The sequence below is a fragment of the Rosa rugosa genome, chromosome 5 (assembly GCF_958449725.1).
Source record: "Rosa rugosa chromosome 5, drRosRugo1.1, whole genome shotgun sequence".
NCBI lineage: Eukaryota > Viridiplantae > Streptophyta > Magnoliopsida > Rosales > Rosaceae > Rosa > Rosa rugosa.
This window is the reverse complement of record NC_084824.1, coordinates 48,440,424-48,448,228: the sequence shown is the minus strand read 5'-3', so window position 1 is coordinate 48,448,228 and position 7,805 is coordinate 48,440,424. Positions and strand designations below refer to the sequence as shown.

Sequence of the window (7,805 nt, the reverse complement as noted above, 5' to 3'; positions counted from 1 at the left end):
TATTTTTCAAATTTAATGCACTGAACGCAAATTACATAAGTTTTTGAATTCATAAAACAAAAAACAGTATCGCAAAATGATACCGAACGGGCCCTAAGTGTTAGTCCCTGATTTGTTTTAAGGTTTTTTGAATTTTTCAGAAATGCTGAAACGATAATGCCATTGCCTATGGTATTGAGCTCAGAGGAGTTGGATGAGACAATGAAATCAAATGTATGCGTATACCCACACAATGTGATTGAGGAAAATTGCAATTTGCAAAAAACAAATGGTTATAGAGTTTGATGAGGTCGTCCCCATAAGTGAAGTAAGATGGACCATGTGAAAGGTAAAGGTTCAAAAAGTATTAGAGAAAGGTAAAACTATGTCTTGTGCACACTCGAGTCTGAGGTGAAAAGAAGTAACATCTCTCATTCATGCATTGGGCAAATTTCGAGGGCAAAATTTATTTTAACGGGGGTGGAGTGTGAGCCCCCGAAAATTTTGTTTAATTTTTAGAATGTAATTTTTCGCCAAAAAGATTCTCGCAAGGTGATTTAAGTGAAGAAATCGATTTCGGAGATTGTTTTGGTGTCGAGATCACCTATTGGGCCATATGATTTAAGTTTGGGCCGAAATTCTTTCATTTGGGCCTAGAAGGTTACTAAAGTTCATTGAAGCAAAAGATCGCCGAAGAAAATTTGAAAGGAAGGCAAATTGAGTTGTAGTGAAGTTTTGGATTTTTAATTTTTACGAAATTGAGTTTTGGGCCTAGGACGAAGTCGATAAGTAACTTAGGAAGTTTCCGAAGAAAAACGAATAAAAGAAAATGTTACGAGCCCAAAACCGAAAGCAATTAGCTAAAGGAGTTTTGTAATTCGTCGCAAGGGCAAAATGGATATTTCACGGACATATGTATAAATAGAAAGTTAACAAAGGGAAAACCCTAGACTCCCATTCTCTCCCTCTCTCCTCTCGACCGCACCTCTCTCTCTCCACGACCTCTCGCTCTCTCTCTCTCTCCTTCCCTCTGCAACCACCGGAAAATCCCATTTCCGGCTACCGCTTCACGACACCGCCCCCGCCAACTCAACCAGAACCCAATTCCAACCCAAACCCGACCAAAATCACGGCCATGCACCACCGTCGTCCTTCGCACGCGACAACCCAAGACTGCGCACCACTGTTCCTCGACCCTCACCGATTTCCGACGATTTTCTCACCCTTCCGCCACCATCAATCTACTCAGCAAGTAGAGGGGAACAAAACCCAAAAAACCTCTTCGCCCGCCGACGCCGGACAATGCTGTGTGAGCTACCCGGCGCCGCAGTTAGCGCCACCAGGTCATTTCCTTTCGTCTGGTAAGATGGATTTTCGTCAAGTTCATCTTGGTTAAGGCTTCTGTCTTGAATTGGATTAAAGATCATAATTCTGTCGTATATTTGGATTATGTGAGGATTTGGTGGATTTCTGCATTCTGGAAAGTTTTGGAGAAGAGAGAAACTGTTGGGTCAATTCGATTGATGTCAAGAAAAGGGTAAGCACCTCGAACTCTATTCTGGATGTGAAATTGGCTGGGTGTTGAATATTGATAGTATTGTTTTTCTGGTAGAGGTCCGAATGGGTTGATAGTGGTGGACTGCAACAACTAGAATTAGCCTCTGGTTGGGGAAAAGAAGAATGGTAAGGGACTGTGTATTTTGGAATCTGTTTGGCCGTGTACTGTTTGTACTGATCAAAGTTATGGTTTTATTGAGTATGTGTGATATAAATTTGGTTGTGGTATTCGAGTGATCGGTTATGTTGGAAATGTCATTGTTATAAGGTGAATGACTAAATCAGTGAGCTCTTTAAAGAAGTTGTAAATTGCAAGTTAAATTGTTGTTGTGAAAGAAAATGTTGAGCATGAGTAACTATCAATGTTGAGTGGAAATGGGTAATGAAAATGGTGGATTTTATTTGTTTGAGCTAAATTAGGATATTGGATTAACGTTCATGTAATAAGGTTAAAAATCGGAGTATTCTAGTATCGCCATATCCCGAAGTTATCGTAAGAATGTGATCATTCGGGAATGGTAATTACTATTAATTTGCTAGTATTTAATGATTAAGTAAAAAGGGTCAAATCGGTTGACTTGGAATACATTAAGAAAATAAGTTTAATCACCATATCCCGAAAGGAGTTTGAAAGGCGAAATCATTCGGGAATGGTAATTATTATTTACTTGCTTAAGGTTTAAAAGCTAAATAAAATGAGGTCAAACCGGTTGACCGAAATTTTAACATGGAAAGAAGTGTGTTCACCATCTCTCGAATGAGCTTACTACGTTAAGTGAATTGTTCGGGAATGGTTACCATTAAATATCGATTCAGAATAAATTGGTGACTCATAAAGAAATTGAGCAAATGAATTATGAATTGAGTACTTATCGGATTTAGTTTTTGTTAAAAGACTCGAGCGTGTGCATTTGGATTTGGACAAATGATCGAAAGTTGGGAACGAACCCGAATGTGGACGAGCACTCCACATCCAGGTAGGGTGAGCTGTCCCTTCCTTGTTAGAGGCTTTTCAATATATGTGGAATGCTCTAGTATAATAGTATGTTGTCTGCAAGTACGTTTTTAGTTGTTCATTAGTCGATGCCTCGTGATACTTGTGTTTTCATAACTGATAATTACTGAATGCGAAAACCGAGGCTAGACTTGCATGTTGAGGTACTGTACCCATTGTATGTTTGTACTTGTAACCTGAAAGTGAATGAGACCTAGACGCGTTGATTCCCAGGGATCCCACGGTGTCGATAACCGTGAACCTCCGGAGGGGGCTATGCTCCTATGTTTGTCGAGGAAGGGTGAGTACCGACAGTGAACCAGTCATAGGAGACTCAGGGCCAGGAAATGGACACTTTCGCTACTTGTAGTCACAGGGATCCCACTAGTAGTCATAGGAGACTCAGGGCCAGGAAATGGATACTTTCGCTATTTGTAGTCACAGGGATCCTACTTGTAGTCATAGGAGACTCAGGGCCAGGAAATTGACAATTTCGCTACTTGTAGTCATAGGGATCCCACGGTGTCGATAACCGTGAACCTCCGGAGGGGGCTGTGCTCCTATGTTTGTCGAGGAAGGGTGAGTACCGACAGTGAACCAGTCATAGCCGGTTCTCAAAGGATGACGAACCGGGTCGGTCACCGATTTATTTTAGTTTAGCCGGCAGGTAAGTATCTCGGAGCTCCAAGTTGTGTGAAGCATGTTGCATATGTTTTATAAAAGAGAACAAATGTTTGTGGTTGCCTCTTTTAAAGTATTTTTGATAAATGTGCACAATATTATGTAGTAAATATTTTCAAACCTAGCATGGTTGGGTCGGCCCTTACTGGGCATGCGAGGACGAAAGCTCACCCCTACAACAGTGTGCAGGTTCGTAGGTTCCGAGTATGTGGTCGGGGAGCGTACAGAGGAGGCACATGGGCCGGCTTGGCGCATTTCTCTGACTTAATTTATTAAAAGAAGGTTTTGGTCCCTTATTGGATTTTGAATTAACTTATTTATTTACTTTTTATTTAATTATTTGTTTTCTACTCGCTTATTTACAAAATTCCGGGAGACCCGTAACCCTGGGGCGCGTCTCTCATACTTGTATTTACTCAGTGATTTGTTATTTCCAAATTGGGCTCCAATTGTAAGCCCAAATCCTTTAACTCACTTTAAATTCCGCTTTTGAAAATATGTTATTCGGTTGCTAGAATGATTTGTCCAAGAAAATGTTTTGTAAACCAACAATCTAAACCCAAAAGGCCTTGCGATTTTGGGTTGATGAGTTATCGGGATGTCATTCGTGACATGTCGGTTTCTCATTGGCTCGGGGTCGTAGCACTGTGGGACCCCTCTCTCGGGTCACCACAGAGACCTACTCATAAGAGAGAAATATCATGTGATTTTGATTCATTATTCTTCTCATGGTTGAAGATAGAGAGAAAAAGTAGAGTGACAAATTGTTGTATCTCATGTTGAATGGTGTTTTGGTAAAAATAAGGAGGTCTACTTAACTTTTCAAGTATTCTAAAAAGTAAATTAGAGGTGTACTAAGTATGAGAGGTCCAAATAGCAAATTTGGAGGTCCAACTAGAACTACCCTAAAAGCTATTGTTGGATAAAAGCTATACAAAAAGGAATGAAGCAATTACATGCCAATTTTTTTTTTTTTTTTTTTTTTATGGATAAAAGCTATACAAAAAGGAATGAAGCTAATATAAAAGGAAATGTTACATTTTAATTTTCCTCATGAATGTTACAAAAGGAATGAAGCTTCTACCAAAGTTTAGAAGATAATTAAGTTTTGTAAGTTAGTTATTTTCCTCTACTTCAAGATAAACTTTGCAGGAATCTTCTTCGATCTACGTACTTCACGTACCAATTACTCTAGTGTTGTTGCAGTTACAAGCCTCCTATAAAAGAAAGTCAGAAATCTTCAAGCATTCATTAAAGAAAAAAAAAGAAAAGCTAGAAAATCAATGGGAGATGTACATGACATAGATATTGTTCATACCTGTAAATTCAATATTTCACTTGAACTCTTAGTTACTTTTTAAATTTTTGAGTCAGCATTCAGCAAGTGTGAGTTGTTCACTAGCTGGTCTTATTATTATGCCTTCAGAAATCAACTAAGGCCTCTGATAAAGTATTCCACTCACAGGAAATCAACTAAACTACTGATTGCTGCTAGGAGAGTAATGGCACAGGAAGAAATTGAACAGGACAGAGGCAGTAGATTGATCATATAAGATAAATAAAGGAGGAGAGTAATGGCACAGGAAGAAATTGAACAGGACAGAGGCAGTAGATTGATCATATAAGATAAATAAAGGCAAATATACAAGACAGATTCGTGAACAGCATACATACCTTTGCTAGTTTCACGTGCTGATCGTAGTTATCATGTCCATAGAAGAATGGCTCCTTACAAAATATCAGTATAGAACAAGGCTCAAGCATAAGCATCACAAGACATCAGTTCTGATTTTCTTTTATCAGATAGAAAACCTAAAAGAAAAACCACCAAGAAGGCCGACTGATAATGAAATGGAAGGGTAGAAATCAAAGAGAAAACTAAGAAACACGTACTACTTTTTTATCAACTAGTTGAAATCAAGTTTAGACCCAGTCACTAAATCACTGAACCAAATCTCTCATCAAGCACAATCCCTCCCTCCACTGCACAATAATCAAGTACAGTGGTATGACATTTTGGATGATGATTGGTGAACCTTTAAACTATGAAAGCCTTTACTGTCACAGTTATTTTTGTTTATTTTAGCACAACCTTTTCTTTTCTTTTCTTTTTTCCTTCTTTTTATAAGTATTTGCTTTAAAGTGAATGCCTAGACTTCTCCTCAGTGTTACTATAAATATCCAAATCTTCATGATTCTTACCATCAACTGATAAACACCTAATACTGTCACCGAGATGCACACTAAGGTGAACACAGCCTGATAACAGATCATTCTTACAAATTTCAGAGTCATTTTTAGTTTCATTAGAAACTAGAACTGTGAGAAATGCAGTGGATAGTGACATTAAATTGATAGTTTTGAGTACAATGAGATTTTGAGGCAGAGGGAGGGTAGGAAAAGAAAAGGGAGAGACCTGTGGTGGTGCAGCCAAAGATACTTTCTCTGTGAATATACCAAACACCCTTCATTTTCATCATGCAACCTTTAAAGAAAAAGCAAAGTCATCATTTAATAACCAAACAGAGCTGTAGGAGCATAATAAATGAGATTCAAAAAATAGATTAAGAGATCACATTTTGATGCACAGATACAAAACCATGAATGAAATAGGAGACTGACCCTTTGTGGAAGAGACTACGTAACACAACTATTGGTTCCAACGGACCAAGTTTTATTACTCAATCTAATTCAAAACAAATACTAAAAAAAGAAAACCAGAGGCAAGTTCAACGGAGACCAGAACATAATCATGCATTGTGTGTACTTTACAGTAGTTTTTGCATTGTAAATAAAAGAGAGTAGTCCTTGGACATATAAAGACAGAAACAGAACTCAATTAGCCACAATAAATAAGGAGCCCCTGCGTGAGTTTTCTAAAAAACTCTGAATCGAAAGCAAGATTGTTTCGATGAAAATAATCAAAGCAAATTACAATGTAACTCGTTTGGGGTTGTTATCATCAAAAGCAAGATTCTTTCAATGAACATAACTGGAATTTCAAGGTAATGCCAAACATTTGTTCTTGCATTTTACAGTACATCCCATGTGGAATGGTCTAGCACCACAACCATATTCATACATATTACCCTAATTAAGTTCACATACACAATTCTAATCCTTTCTCTATTTGAAAGAACGTTTATTAATGGATAATAATAACAATAGCAACGATCCTAACAAATGAAATTGGCTTGTTTATCCAATTTCATTAAAGAGACAAACTGACACATGAATCAAAATAAAAAAGAGATACAGCTTGAGACTCATTTGTTGGTGCATACCTTAGCTTCGCATAACAAATGATTTCTCAGCTTCCTCTATATGGTCCTGCAACAAAATCAATGAAGCACCCAAAAAATTCAAAATCTCAAAAAATCCCCAATTCTCAAATCCCACGACAAAATCAAATCTCAAAGCTTACTTACCAAAACAAACTTTGGCTTTTGCAAAAATCAAAATCATAGATCTTTTTCATTCCAACCTCCTCAAACTCCAATTCAAAACACAAACCGTAATATCATGAACCAGTCTCACAAAAGCTTCAAACTTTTCATGATTACTGAATTGGGTACCCACAACTATTATCAGTAATTCAGTAGAAACTAAAACAAAACTAATTGATTTGTCTGAAATCGTTTCCAATTTCACAGAAGACACAAATATACATTTCTTTGCAGTAAAAGCCCTAACATTTCAAAACAAAAGAACAATTGCAGAAAAAGTGGAAGGAGGTAGCCAGGGCTTCGCCAATTTATCTCATGAAACAAAATCAATAAATTATAATCTTCACAATGTGAACAACTATCAAGATTAGATATCAAATCTCGTCGGAGACTTACCACTGAGTCAAAAAATATTCATATCTCAAATTGACCACAAAGTGATGATGGTGGAGATTACATCCTGAGACCAGCGGCGACAGTGAGAGAGATCCTGGTGGTGGCGATGGCAACTTTTCAAGAGTACCGGTGTCGATGGCGAGATTGAAAAAGAGATAGAGAGAAGACTTGTGCTTAAAGTGGTTGGCTGGTTCGATGTCTATTTTTTTTCCTTGTCAAATATGATGTCTAGGGCTGGTGCTTAATGCAAAGTAAAAGAGAATATGGTGACGGAAACCACAGGCAGTCGTAATTACTACCACGGCCTTATATTGCTGAAGCAATTTTGGGCGACGGGACGTTTTACCAAAACAAATACTGGATCATTGGCGACGACATCTTTTGCCGAAGCAATTTTGGCCACTGCATGTTTTACCTAAGCAAATATTGCACCATTGGCGACGGCAAATCAGTGCCGACGCTATCCATGTGTAGCCATTGCAATTCTTTTTTGTAGTGGCCGCAAGATAGGCTTCTTGCTCCCTCAAGTCCCTATATGCCTTGTATTGTGCAGCTAACTTGTTGCTTGCATTGCATTGCTTGAATCAATGCTCACTTGATCCACATCTATGACACATGTCATTGTGATTGCCTCCCTTTAATTGAGGTGCATTGTTTGCACTTGGTTGGCGTCCCGTAGAAGAATTGGTGCCATTACCACGGCTTTGGGTGTCTCCACCACGTCTTGGGGCCCCACAGCCTCCTCTCCCACG

At 38.4% G+C, this 7,805-nt stretch overlaps 2 long non-coding RNA genes across 3 annotated transcripts; one reads left to right on the top strand and one right to left on the bottom strand.

Annotated features, from left to right (window-relative positions):
- The first annotated feature begins 934 nt into the window (after window positions 1-934).
- Window positions 935-1,899, top strand: LOC133712259 (uncharacterized). Its single transcript, XR_009847251.1, has 2 exons — window positions 935-1,516; window positions 1,592-1,899. It is a non-coding gene; the product is annotated as an uncharacterized LOC133712259 (long non-coding RNA).
- A 2,311-nt stretch (window positions 1,900-4,210) lies between these two features.
- LOC133707754 (uncharacterized) lies at window positions 4,211-7,535 on the bottom strand. 2 transcript variants are annotated; one of them, XR_009845264.1, is made up of 4 exons: window positions 7,054-7,535; window positions 6,496-6,541; window positions 4,530-5,696; window positions 4,211-4,428 (listed from the first exon to the last, which is right to left on the bottom strand). It is a non-coding gene; the product is annotated as an uncharacterized LOC133707754 (long non-coding RNA). The 2 variants fall into 2 exon arrangements; XR_009845263.1 differs by having other exon boundaries at window positions 4,211-5,696; window positions 7,054-7,528.
- Between the last annotated feature and the right edge of the window lie 270 nt (window positions 7,536-7,805).